The following is a 14,746-nucleotide window of genomic DNA, read 5'->3' on the forward strand; positions in this document are numbered from 1 at the left end:
GTCAAATGTTTCTTCTCATGACAACTATTAGGTATTACTTGAGTGGATTTCAATCATATGTAATAAATTAATGACATGTTGGGCTCCTTGGTAATATTGTGTGCCAGTTATGAATGGAATACAATGATTGAGGGGTTAACATCCGGTGAAATTAATGATTTCTAGTATTTAAGGGAGTAATTTGTATCCTGTTAAGTATGTGGTGTTATGATAGACATTTATTTTGGGAATCTTTTTCTTCTTTGCACACATGGCTATGTATTTAGCCATCAAATCTACTTGGTATATGTCACGTTGAGGGGAATTAGGAGTTTTCATAGCGATTTACTCAAACCTCACAATCTCTCATCCTTCACACAATGATCATGTGGGGAAATCATACAAAATTCAGGACCACTCTTGAAACCTTGTTTAATATTAAGGTATTTCGTTCCTCCAAGAAGAAATCCCATGATGTGTGCATTGTTTGGCTCTGTCAAAAGAAAATGTTAGTTGTAAACTTAATTTCTATCTCTTTTAAGCATTACCAAATTCATGAGTTTTAGATTTTGGATTCAATGGTATATGTTTTCATTTTGATTTTTTATCCCCAAAATCATGCTCAATATTGTATAATATATCCCCACACCCACGTTACATTTTTTAGGGTTTGGAGAGTAGGACTAGAATTGTTAATCTTGATCGATTAACACCTTCATTAATTAGATGATCTTGTTCTAGGAATTGTAACACTCAAGAAATGATTGAAATCCATCAATGTCACCTTAGAAAAAACATTGACATCAAAGGCTCCACATGGCTAGCACAATAAAATATAGAATGAAACACTCTAATGTTGGCTAGAGTTTATATTTCTACTATACAATCTCTCCTTTCCAACTCAATATAATTAGACGATATATAGTGACCCAATCAAGGCTCATAAACATGTTGACATTATAGAGTGAGGAATATATGTACATAATGGTGTAAATTGAACAAATTAAAAAATAAATTCTCTCCCGAGAGTGAATTGAACTCTAGTATGAGCACAACTATTAATTTTTTAGTTAGACACTAAACCTGGATGTGCATAAATAAGTATGATCTCTCTAGTCTTTGTAAGAAATTAGAAGAGCCTCATTATACTCTCAACAAGTAGTGATCAATACCCCCTTCCTCAATAAAAATCATCAATAATGGAGCACATTTTTTTTTATTTTTTTACCTTAATATAACTAAGTTCCTTCAAATTCGAGGAATTTGAGCCTAAGGATGTCATCTCTCCTTCACATACTAAGGAGGTTAGTTTGCAAATTCCATGTAATTTCACATTTTTTTTTACATACATGTTCCTACATAAGTATTATATTTGATCTTAAAGAACTGAAATCCTTTTATCTAGTAGGCATTCCTAAGAAAGATGAAATTGTAAAAGAGTTAACAGAAATAATTATATTATTTTATTTCTTGAATAATATAATGCTAATCTAAATAATTAATGTTAATAATATTATTATGAGTTTATATTATTATTATAATATTAATATAATGTTTATATAATAATATATATAAATAATATGGTTGTTAATATTTATATATTTATTAATAATTAGTTATTTCTTGAATAATATAATGCTAATCTAATTAATTAATGTTAATAATATTATTATGAGTTTATATTATTATTATAATATTAATATAATATTTATATAATAATATATATAAATAATATGGTTGTTAATATTTATATATTTATTAATAATTAGTTGACTTATCGGCGTATATCAACCACATTGGAAAATGTGGTTGATATATATGCTTGATATACGCCTATCGGTCTATATCAACTATATCTACCTTGGTAAATATGGTCGTGCTAGTTTATTTTCAACAAATCTAACTCTATGCACACAACCATTTCATGACCGATAAAAAGGAGTTGTCTATCTATGGTGATTCAGCTTTTTTTTGTTTTTTTAATATATAGTTTTTTTTGTAAATTAGTATTATTGGTGAGACTACATTATGATGAGGAACCTAGCTTGGAACACCTAAAATTTTGAAGGTTGACCAATATAATTTGTATTTTCATAAATTTCTATCAGATTTTTTCTTTTTCCTTTTTAATATGTTTTATTTTTGTAAATTGGACATTGTTGGGATACTACATCGTGGTTATATCTAAGAATAACAACCAAATATAATTTGTATTTTCATAAATTTCTGTCAGATTTTTTCTTTTTCCTTTTTAATATGTTTTATTTTTGTAGATTGGACATTGTTGGGATACTACATCGTGGTTATATCTAAGAATAACAACCAAATAAAGTAGGCAATTGAACTAGCCATTCAATATTTAGGAATATTTTTTCTTTTTCTTTTTTTTTTTAATATGTTTTTCTTTTCTTTTTTAATATGTTTTATTTTTGTAAATTGGACATTATTAGGGAGTCATGTCGAAATGAGGCAAGCAATTAAACCAGTAATTTAACATTTAGAAGTGCATTAACAAGACATCCGCCAAATTTTCCCAAAATCATACCGAGATTTCTATTGTTTCCTTAACAAAATTGAGACCGAAATTTGATGGGCGAAAAAAAAGGAGTTGTCTTTAGTGCGAATTTTTGGAAATTTTTACGGTGGGTTTTTTCTGTGTAATCTCTCTAAAATCTGAGAAAATTTATTGAAATCACACGCTTGATGGGTAATCATGTGCAATAGAAGTGCCCTAGGAGTTTTTTAGGGCGTTGAATCCATATATACAGTGAAAAAAACTAGTTTAAATAACACAAATCAAGATTTCACCTCAAAATTTTCCACCGGATTCCGGCACCCAAAAGTCCAAAAAATCACACTAAAAAAAACTCCAAAAAATATATAGCGCGGGATTATATCCTGACCGAAGAGCTCAACGAATCATGCATTTTTTTTTTTTTTAATTGAAAAAAGAGAAGTTTGACTTTTTCATGGCATGACGATATGAAGGTCATTGTACAGTATGAAAGTCAAGAATCGGGTAAATTTCATTGAAAATAAATAATATACATGCCATGGCAGAGTCAGCCTGCTGCGAAGCCCTACTTTGATTTCTAAGCTACCTGTTAACAATAAACCATAATAGAATAACAACCTGTGAGTGTTTTATTGGGTAGGTCACGGGTTCGATCCCCGCCGCCGAAGTCAGACGCTAGATCCGTTCATCTCAATGTCTCTCTGCGTGGGGCCGGCAGCGGTGGCTGCGGCTGTGGGGGACTGGTTCCTCCGCTTACCGGTGACGGTTCCGTAGGCGTCCTTGACCCAATCCCAGAGATGCAGAACGATGAAGGTCCCGATTTCGCCGATCAAACCATAGGCGATTGAGTAGGTGGTGGGCATGACAATGAGAGTAACGAAGGCCGGAATGGCTTCCCGCATGTTCTCCCAGTCGATTTCCAACACGGACTTCATCATCAGCACGCCGACTAGAATCAGCGGCGGCCCGACGGCCCACGGCGGGATGGAGGCCAAAAGCGGCGTGAAGAAGAAGGCAAGAAAGAAATAGCAGGAGACCGTTAGAGCTGTGAGTCCCGTGCGGCCTCCTTCGCGGATTCCCGTGGATGACTCGATGAACGCTGTAACAGGCGAAGTGCAGAGCAAAGAACCGATAACGATGGCAAAGGCGTCGCTCATGAAGGCAAAGTATTGACCTTCGAAATCCCCCTTTTCATCAACAAAACCTGCGAATTTGGCCATGGAGTAAAGCGTCCCGGTGGTGTCCAGCAGATCTACATAGATAAATGTGATGAGAGCAACCCAGAGCTGCCCGCTGTGGAAATCCTTGAAGCTCAGGGCCCCGGCTGTGCCCGTAATCTTGTGCACATCTACGACTTTTTTGAAATAATCATAGGACTCATTCGCTGTTGTGGTGTCGTCGAATTAAGTGACCTGAGTGTGGCGGAACCATGAGATGGCGGTCATGAACACGATTCCGTAGATCATAGCGCCCTTCATGTTGTGCACCAGGCAGTAAGCGATGATAACGAAGCCGACGATTCCGAGCCAGAAAGTGGGGCTCTCCATTCGTCCCTTGAGGCAAAAAATGTCGCCTGAGACGGTGCCTCCGGCGAGAAGCTCCGTTGTCCCCATGTATTTTTTCGGGCAAGCGCCCAGCGTTACCAGAGTCGACGAGCTGTACTGAACGAGCCTGATGCCCTCGCTGGACTGCAGCCCGATGAAGGCGAGAAGCAGACCGATCCCTGCGAACGACGAGATTCGAACCGGCTTCGACACCATCTTGGCGAGCTTCGTCCTGAAAACGAGAACCGCAATGAGCAGAAACAAAATCCCCTCCATAAAATAGCCGCCAGGGCGCTTTTATACGAGATCTACCCGGAGCCATGGTAACCCACAACTGTATAAGCAAAATACGCGTTTGGCCCCATGTCGGGCGCCAGTGCCAAGGGCAAATTTGCAAACACACCCATGATAAAACACCAGATGAGCGACCACGCCACCGTGGCCACAATCAGGTCCTTCTTCGTTCTGTCCAGGCACTGTGTAACCAGGGTTCACCGGCGGAAACTTGCACTCGACCCCGGGTGTAAGGCCTTTGCAACTCGGGCAGGCGAGTGATGGGCGCGCGACACGGCGGGCGCACACGGGTGCGACGAGCGGGCAGACAATGCGACGGGCGGGCACTCCTTGGTGTGACGAGCGGGCGTACGTGCGACGGGCGGGCGCTCCTATGCGACAAACCTCCGAACCTTATGCGACGATAAAGTGCGACAATACAAGTGCGCACGACACTTAGTGAAATAATGCGATGGAGCGAAGAGGTTTATACCTTGGCGTTGAGAGGCTTTGCACATGGCAAAGGCCAACATACACTTTAGAGTTGTATGGGCATTATGACAGGTTTTAGGGGGTCGGCCTTAAAGCTAGACACCCCTTACATTTGAGCAGGCATGCGTATATATTGGTGGACGCAGAGCTCATTTGGGCATCAAGCAGTTCATCCAAGGAACTCGCATATCTCTTCTACACTTGGAGCAGGGGTAAAAGGGCGCAGATAAGTGCGCATATCTCATGCGCTCAAGAGGGAAGTGCATAGATTTACCGGAGCTGGTCGTAGGTTGACAGAGTGCGGTTTTGAGGTGTTTGTGTGCAGAACTTAGAGGTGGAGTTCTTGGTGTCTCGGGTGAGCACCCTCCTACCGTATGAGGTTGGCACATGTATTGTAAAGGCTGTCTATGCCTTGGTTGTAAATTATTCTAAGTATAGACTTGGAGTTTTGCCAAGTATACTTGATGATGTATTATTGAAGAACTGTTATAATATATTATTGTTGGGCAGACTGTTCAGGAGTTGCCCCTCCCTTTATACTTGGTTGCAATTGTTGATGTTCTTGGTTAATTACATATGGATAATGAATGAGTATGGGCTTCATTAAGTATAAAGGATAAATGCATTTTACTTGGTTGCGAAACACAAACTAAGTAAGGACAAGTGAATTAGGCGTAGTCCATGTGCACAAGTATTGTTAAAAAGAAAGTGTTCGGTGGTGCCGCACCTCGCCGGCACGGTTGAAAGACTACCGTAGGCTTGGGGGCGTGACAGGTGGTATCAGAGCAGATTCAGGGTTGAAGAAGCTTGACGAAAAGCTGATACCAACCTTGACAGGTGGTATCAGAGCTCGGTCTAGAGCTGTTGAGCAGGGTTGCTCGTGACAAGTACTGCAGGTGAAGGAAACCGTTTCACACAAAGTGGAACAAGGGTTGGTTCTAATTGCAGGTGACTTGGTGAAGCTATTGAATGGTTGAAACTAGATTGCAAAAGAGCAAGAAGTTGTTAGAGATGGCAACTGAATCTCAGGCTGGGTCTAGTCATATGATGAAGGATACTACTCTTGGGTTCATTGAAAAGGTGATTGAAAAGATGGAGGCTTTGGAGACTTCTTGGGATAAGAAGATGGACTTGCTTGCTAAAGAGCAAGAGACCAACTTGAAGACCAAGGAAGAGCTTGAAGAACTCCGAACACAACATGATGAACTCCGAGCACAGTATGAGTACACTGATCTTATGTGTACACAACTTGAAGTAAGGGTCAAGGAGGTTGAAGAATCAAGGGATCAAGGTCTTGCAGAGATCGTGAACTTGAGGAAAACTCTTGACACAGCCAATGATGAGATAGCGGTGTTGAAGAAGGCAGTGAGGCACAACTCAGGTGGAGGAGTACCTCATATGAAGGTCAAGGAATCGGAATCTTATGATGGCACAAGGAATGCAAAGACTCTTGGCAACTTTCTATGGGACATGGAGCAATACTTGGAACGATTGGGTCTATCTGATGATGAGACAAGGTCAAGGTAGCTGCTCAGTTCTTAACAAAGGATGCTAAGATGTGGTGGCGAAGGAGGTTAGATCAGATTTCCAATGGTAGTGCCGATGACATTACTTAATCGGATGACATGAAGAAAGCTTTGCAGACTCATTTCAGTCCTCAGGATGAAACATGGGAAGCAAGGACGAAGATTAAGTACATAAAACAAACCGGAAGCCTACAAGCATATCAGCGGGAGTTTGCAAGTGCAGCTCTGGAACTTCCTGACATGGCGGAGAGGGACAAGGTGTTCAACTTCATTATTGGGTTGAAGCCTTGGGCATGCAATGAAGTGAAGAGGCAGAAGATTAGGACACTTGAAGAAGCTTTTGCTGCTGTTGACAGGTTGGTGGAACATTATGATGAAACTTCTGATGATAGGAAGAAGAAGTTTGAGAAACCGAAAGAGAAGAAGAAGGAAGATGCTTCGAAATCAGATGATAGTTCGAAGGCAAAGAAACCTTTGAAGTGTTGGATTTGTGCTGGTCCACATACGGTGAAGAATTGTCCTTCTAAACCAAAGGTGGCTGCTATTGCACAATCTGATGGAAAGAATGAAGGTGCTTCTGTGGGGATGATGCAGATACTTGGTGCTTCTGCTACTACGGAAGTGGTCTCTAGGAGAGATCCTGAAAGGAACAGATTGGAGTATGTTCAGATGAAGGTTGGAGGTGCTGATGTACTCACTATGGTGGATAGTGGGGCTTCTCACAACTTCATGAGTGAAGATACTGTGAGAAGAATTGGACTGAAATTTGTACCGGTAAAGGCACAAATGAAGACAGTGAATTCTCCTCCTATGGGGATTCTTGGTATAGCTGAGAAGGTGGACACAACACTTGGTGAATGGACCGGGAAGGTGGACTTCACTATAGTGCGGATTGATGACTATGAAGCTGTATTGGGGATGGAATTCATGAAACAATTTGAGGCTATGGTTGTACCACATTTGAGGAAACTCTACATTTATGATGGAAGGGAAGATGTACCCATTGGTGTTCCAACCATTGGTGTGACAAAACCTGATCAAAAATTAGGAGGAATGCAAATGGAGGATAAAGAGAAGGTGAACAAGCGGTTGTCCACTATTGAGGCAAAGCTTGTGGAGCAGTCATTGGTCATTAGATCACTTTCAGATAGCATCTTGGATTTGTCAAGAAGGCTAGAGCTGGTGGAGGACGATGATGATGATGAGGAGGTGTATGTGAGACCGGATGTCCAGAAGGAAGACCGGGAGGCATATCTACAAAGGATGGAGATTGAGGATCCTGATAGATGGATTGAGTTGATTAGTGAGGGAGAGCCTTCAGGCTCTACTCCCTCTACATCTTCTTAGATGAAAAGAGAAGATGGGGCTCATTGTTAGCTGCTCATGGCAGTGAGTCCTTAAACATGTTTGAGCAGGTATGATTGATGGTGCAGGGATGGCTTGGCATCAAGCATCATGACATGTTGCAGATGGATGGAGTTTCCATGGACCTGAGCATGGATTGTGGATTGTAGATTCTTGATGAGTCGAGGATGTGGCAGATGTTTGAGGAACAGTTGATGAGGACATGAGGATGTTCACTCTCATGGATTGGGCGTGATGGTTGGATTAGCTACCCAACTAGTTCAGACATGGGGTCGCGAAGTGTACAGAGATGTGTTGGCATTATGCTGGAGTATCATGACAGAGGTTCACATGATGACATATGGATCAAGATGACTACTTATATATTGTTGAGATGAGATGATGACACATGGTTGAGGTGTGTTAGCACTTGTAGACATAACATGGGCAGTTTTTCACATGGTAGTGATGACATGATGGAGTTTGACACATTGTTGCAATGAACATGTAGCTTGAGTTGGAGGGATCAACCTTCCGTGATGGAGAGCAGCATGAGGAGATTGTGACAGGGTGGTCAATGATCATGGGCATCTGATATATGACATACATTAGTATGGAGTATCTTGGCGACAGTTGGTTCCTAAGGTGGAGCATGATGGAGACGGGATTCTACATATGTTGCAGGGATGTTTGCCTTATGTGGAGGAGTTGACATCATGGATTGATGATGGTCTTGGTGGAGAGCTACCAGGATGGGATGTTGTCGAGGATGACAACGATTTCAGGTGGAGGAGGATGTAAGGCCGTTGCAACTCAGGCAGGCGAGCGACGGGCGCGCGGCACGGCGGGCGCACATGGGTGCGACGAGTGGGCGGACAATGCTACGGGCGGGCGCTCCTTGGTGCGACGAGCGGGCGGACGTGCGACGGGCGGGCGCTCCTATGCGACGAACCTCCGAACCTTATGCGATGATAAAGTGCGACAATACAAGTGCGCACGACACTTACTGAAATAATGCGATGGAGCGAAGACGCTTATACCTTGGCGTTGAGAGGCTTTGCACATGGCAAAGGCCGACATACACTTTAGAGTTGTATGGGCGTTATGACAGGTTTTAGGGGGTCGGCCTTAAGGCTGGACACCCCTTACATTTGAGCAGGCATGCGTATATATTGGTGGACGCAGAGCTCATTTGGGCATTCGAACTCAAGCAGCTCGCATATCTCTTCTACACTTGGAGCAGGGGTAAAAGGGCACAGTTAAGTGCGCATAACTCATGCGCTCAAGGAGGAAGTGCGCAGATTTACCGGAGCCGGTCGTAGGTTGACAGAGTGCGGTTTTGAGGTGGTTGTGTGCAGAACTTAGAGGTGGAGTTCTTGGTGTCTCGGGTGAGCACCCTCCTACCGTATGAGGTTGGCACATGTATTGTAAAGGCTGTCTATGCCTTGGTTGTAAATTATTCTAAGTATAGACTTGGAGTTTTGCCAAGTATACTTGATGATGTATTATTGAAGAACTGTTATAATATATTATTGTTGGGCAGACTGTTCGGGAGTTGCCCCTCCCTTTATACTTGTTTGCAATTGTTGATGTTCTTGGTTAATTGCATATGGATAATGAATGAGTATGGGCTTCATTAAGTATAAAGGATAAATGCATTTTACTTGGTTGCGAAACACAAACTAAGTAAGGACAAGTGAATTAGGCGTAGTCCATGTGCACGAGTATTGTTAAAAAGAAAGTGTTCGGTGGTGCCGCACCTCGCCGGCACGGTTGAAAGACCACCGTAGGCTTGGGGGCGTGACACCGGGTGTCACGCCCCTACACCTGCGGTAGTCTTCCAACCGCTTGTAGCGAGGTGCGGCACCACCGAACGCTTTCTTTTTAACAATACTAACGTTCGTGGACTACGCCTACTCCAACATTAACATACTTAGTTTGTGTTTCACAACCAAGTAAAAGCATTATCCTTTATACTTTAATGAAGCCCATACTCTTTCATTATCCATATGCAATTAACCGAGAACATCAACAATTGCAAACAAGTACAAAGGGAGGGGCAACTCCCTAAAAGTCTGCCCAACAGTTTATTAAGAATATCAATTTCTTCAATTGTACAACCAGCAAGTATACTTGGAAAAAGCTCCAAGTCTATACTATATTTTACAATCAAGGCATAGAACAGCCTTTTACAACCATGTCGTGCACCTTTGCACAAGAAGAGGTGCTCATCTGAGCCACCCAACCTTCCTACCAAATCCTGCACGCATAACCGTACCTTCACACCTCAACCGCCATAAAACTCCAACTCTACATTATGGATGAACTACGCACGAGAAGTGCGTATTCTCCTTTACCCCTGCGCAGGTCTTTACCCCTTTATGCGTAGATGAGAGAGCGAGATTCCTTGCTCCAAATGAACCGCAGCCCGCCTCTATATATAAGCATAACACTTGTGCGTATTACCTTGGGCCGACTCTCCAAATGTTACCATGAGCACCCCAAGTCTTTGTTTATCACTGTCGGCTTGGGGTATGCTTGTCTCCCATTCTTCATCGCATATAACCTTCGCACGCATACATAACTCGTGCGCCCAAGTGCGATGACATTTAGTCGATTTCATGTGTTCCTCATAACGTCACATGTTTTGTCGCAATTTTACCGCAGCTCGTCGCAAACTCGTTTGTCGCACGCCCGTTGTGCGCCCGTCGTGCGTCCGTGCCCGGTGCTTGTCGCAACCACAACCGGAGGTCCTTACATCCTCCTCCACCTGAAATCGTTGTCGTCCTCGACAACATACCATCATCCATGATGTTGACTCCTCCACATAAGGCAAACATCACTGCAACATATGTAGAACCATTGTCTCCATCATGTCTCATCTCGGATGTCCATGATCATTGCCCACTCTGCTAAAATCTCTCCATGCTGCTCTCCACCATGGAAGGTTGATCCTTCCAATGCAAGCTACATGTCCACTGCAACAATGTGCCAACTCCATCATGTCATCATCACCATGTGCAAAATTGCCCATGATATGTCAACAAGTGCTAACACACTACAACCATGTGCTAACACCTCATCTCATCAAGAATCCTCCATAATCCATGCTCAGGTCCATGGAAACTCCATCCATCTCATCTGCAACATGTTGTCCATGTGTGTGTCTCCTCCAAAGTGAAGAGATCATCTCATCAAACCAACTCTTGATGTGCCCCATTTAGGTCCATGAAGCCCTCTCCATCATCTGCAATGTGCCATCACCAATCATACCTGCTCCATGTGCTTGAGGGCTCACTGCCATGAGCAGCTAGCAATGAGCAGACCTTCTTACTTATCTAAGAAGATGTAGAGGGAGTAGAGCCTGAAGGCTCTCCCTCACTAATCAACTCAATCCATCTATCAGGATTCTCAATCTCCATCCTTTGTAGATAAGCAACCTGGTCTTCCTTCTGGACATCCGGCCTCACATATACCTCATCATCATCATCATCATCCTCTACCAACTCTAGCCTTCTTGTTAAGTCCAAGATGCTATCTGAGAGTGATCTAATGACCAATGACTGCTCCACAAGCTTTGCCTCAACAGTGGACAACCGCTTGTTCACCTTCTCCTTATCTTCCATTTGCATTGCTCCTACTTTACAATCAGGTCTCGTTGCACCAATGGTAGGCACACCAATGGGTACATCTTCCCTTCCATCATAAATGTAGAGCTTCTTCAAATGTGGTACAATCATAGCATCGAATTGTTTCATAAACTCCATCCCCAATACAGCTTCGTAGTCATCAATCCGCACTATAGTGAAGTCCACCTTTCCGGTCCATTCACCAAGTGTAGTGTCCACCTTCTCAGCTATACCAAGAATGTCCATAGGAGGAGAATTCATTGTCTTCATTTGTGCCTTTGCCGGTACAAACTTCAGCCCAATTCTTCTTGTGGTATCTTCTCCCATGAAGTTGTGAGAAGCCCCACTATCCACCATAGTGAGTACACTAGTACCTCCAACCTTCATTCGAACATACTCTAACTTGTTTCTTTCTGGGTCTCTCTTAGAGACTACTTCTGTAGTAGCAGAAGCACCAAGTATCTGCATCATCCCCACAGAAGCATCATTACTCTCATCATCAGACTGTGCAACCGTAGCTACCTTTGGTTTAGAGGGACAATTCTTCACCGTGTGTGGTCCTATACATAACCAACACTTCAAAGGTTTCTTCATTTTCGGGCCATCATCCGATTTTGAAGCACCATCATCCTTCTTCTCTTTTGGCTTTTCAGTCTTCTTCTTCTTGTCATCAGAAGTTTCCTCAAAGTGATCCACCAACCTATCAACTGCAGCAAAATCTTCTTCAAGTGTTCTAATCTTCTGTCTCCTCACCTCGTTGCGTGCCCAAGGTTTCAATCCCATAATGAAGTTGAACACCTTGTCTTTTTCTGCCATGTCATGAAGTTCCAGAGCTGCACTTGAATACTCTTGCTGGTATGCTTGTAGGCTTCCTGTTTGCTTTATGTACTTGAGTTTGGTCCTTGCTTCCCATGTGTCATCCTGAGGACTGAAGTGGATCTGCAAAGCCTTCTTCAAGTCTTTCCACGAAGTGATGTCATCACCACTGCCATTGGCAATCTAGTCCACTCTCCTTCGCCACCACATCTTAGCATCCTTTGTCAAGAACTGAGTAGCTACCTTGACTTGTGTCTCACCATCAACCAGGTTCAACCGCTCCAAGTACTGCTCCATGTCCCACAAGAAGTTGCCAAGAGTTGTTGCCTTCCTTGTTCCATCATAAGACTCCGGTTCCTTGACCTTCATATGAGGCATTCCTCCAAATGAGTTATGCCCCATGGCCCTCTTCACAACCGTAAGCTCATTTTTTGTATCTTCAAGAGTCTTCTTCAATTTCACGATCTCTGCAAGACCTTGATTTCTTGATTCCTCAACCTCTTTGACCCTTTGTTCAAGTTGTATACACCTAAGATCAGTGTACTCATTTTGTGTCTTAAGCTCATCATTCTGTGTTCGGAGTTCATCGAGTTCTTCTTTCAAAGAAATCTCCATATTTTCTATCTTTTCCAACACCTTTTCAATGAACCCAATAGTAGTATCCTTGTCATCATGACTAGACCCGGCTTGAGACCCAGCTGCCATCTCGACCAGCTTCTTCTTCCTTTGTGATCTAGTCTCGACCATTCAACAATTCCACCGAGTATCCTGCAACCTGAACCAACCCTTGTTCCACTTCGTGTGAAACGGTTTCCTTCACCTGCAAGTACCCTTATCACTGCCACGAGCAACCTTTGCTCACCAGCTCTGACCGAGCTCTGATACCAACTGTCACGCCCCTACACCTGCGGTAGTCTTCCAACCGCTTGTAGCGAGGTGCGACACCACTGAACGCTTTCTTTTTAACAATACTAACATTCGTGGACTACGCCTACTCCAACATTAACATACTTAGTTTGTGTTTCGCAAACAAGTAAAAACATTATCCTTTATACTTTAATGAAGCCCATACTCTTTCATTATCCATATGCAATTAACCGAGAACATCAACAATTGCAAACAAGTACAAAGGGAGGGGCAACTCCCTAAAAGTCTGTCCAACGGTTTATTAAGAATATCAATTTCTTCAATAGTACAACCAACAAGTATACTTGGCAAAAGCTCCAAGTCTATACTTAGAATATTTTACAATCAAGGCATAGAACAACCTTTTACAACCATGCCGTGCACCTTTGCACAAGAAGAGGTGCTCATCTGAGCCATCCAACCTTCCTACCAAATCCTGCACGCATAACTGAACCTTCACACCTCAACCAGCATAAAACTCCAACTCTGCACTATGGATGAACTACACACGAGAAGTGCGTATTCTCCTTTACCCCTGCGCAGGTCTTTACACTTTTATGCGTAGATGAGAGAGCGAGATTCCTTGCTCCAAATGAACCGCAGCCCACCTCTATATATACGCATAACACTTGTGCGTATTACCTCGGGCCGACTCTCCAAATGTTACCATGAGCGCCCCAAGTCTTTGTTTATCACCGTCGGCTTGGGGTATGCTTGTCTCCCATTCTTCATCGCATATAACCTTCGCACGCATACATAACTCGTGCGCCCAAGTGTAATGACACTTAGTCGATTTCATGTGTTCCTCATAACGTCGCATGTTTTGTCGCAATTTTACCGCAGCTCGTCGCAAACTCATTTGTTGCGCGCCCGTCGTGCGTCCATGCCCGGTGCCCATCGCAACCACAACCAGAGGTCCTTACACCGGGGCTCACCAAGCTCAACACCGTCCCGTTAGCGCTGCGCCCCTGGCACAAGCTCGCGGCAACGGACAAGTCGCTGCAGGTGGGTGTGCAGTCGGCCACCGTGCAGGGGCCGCCCGAGTCAGTGAGAATGCTGGCGTTGACGGCTAGAATGTAAGACATTGTCAGAAACGTTGCCGTTCCCGCCCGGAGCTCTCTTGTGAAGCACGAATTCCGGGCATCCAGCTTCAAGTATCGACCCACCGTGCTCTTGCCCACAAAAGTGTTCAGTTTATCCATCCGCGACTGGAATCCCCGCCCATCTTTTGTCATCGCCATTGCAAAGTAGCAGCAGACCGCTTGCCAGTTTCTGGCTTGGTTGGCTTCTGTGCTCCGGTTTCTCGCCGAAATTATTAAGAATCCGCACACTCCAATGGCTCGCCTCCCTATTTATAGAATACGGTATCTTATCATGATTTCAATCTTCAACCCCACTAGTTGATTCCGTTATTAATGACATGGGTTCTCACAGGATCTATGGTGTACCATGCGTGTGTGAATTGACCAAAAAAAAAAGCTGGCGATTGTGAGGTCAAACGATTGACATTGCTGTAGTTTTCGAAAACAAAAGGATTTTCACTAGCGTAAGCGTCCAAAAAAAGCTGGCGAAGTATTTTTGTTGGAATATTAATTCCAACTGCGTGCAGCAGCAGCGAGCCGCAATAGAGGACTTACAAGGAGTCGGCTTATTCACGCCACCGCCATAAGTGTCCTTTCACCCTTTGCCTGTTTGTGTTCCCAAAGGAGGAGGAAGATCAGA

At 43.3% G+C, this 14,746-nt stretch overlaps 1 pseudogene; it reads right to left on the reverse strand.

Moving 5' to 3' along the window:
• Positions 1-2,987: 2,987 nt before the first annotated feature.
• LOC149166556 (adenine/guanine permease AZG1 pseudogene) lies at positions 2,988-14,265 on the reverse strand (annotated as a pseudogene).
• Positions 14,266-14,746: the final 481 nt, after the last annotated feature.

This window comes from Pinus tabuliformis, chromosome 5_1 (genome assembly GCF_031772625.1).
Source record: "Pinus tabuliformis cultivar Carrire ecotype Pingquan chromosome 5_1, CPIR1, whole genome shotgun sequence".
Lineage (NCBI taxonomy): Eukaryota > Viridiplantae > Streptophyta > Pinopsida > Pinales > Pinaceae > Pinus > Pinus tabuliformis.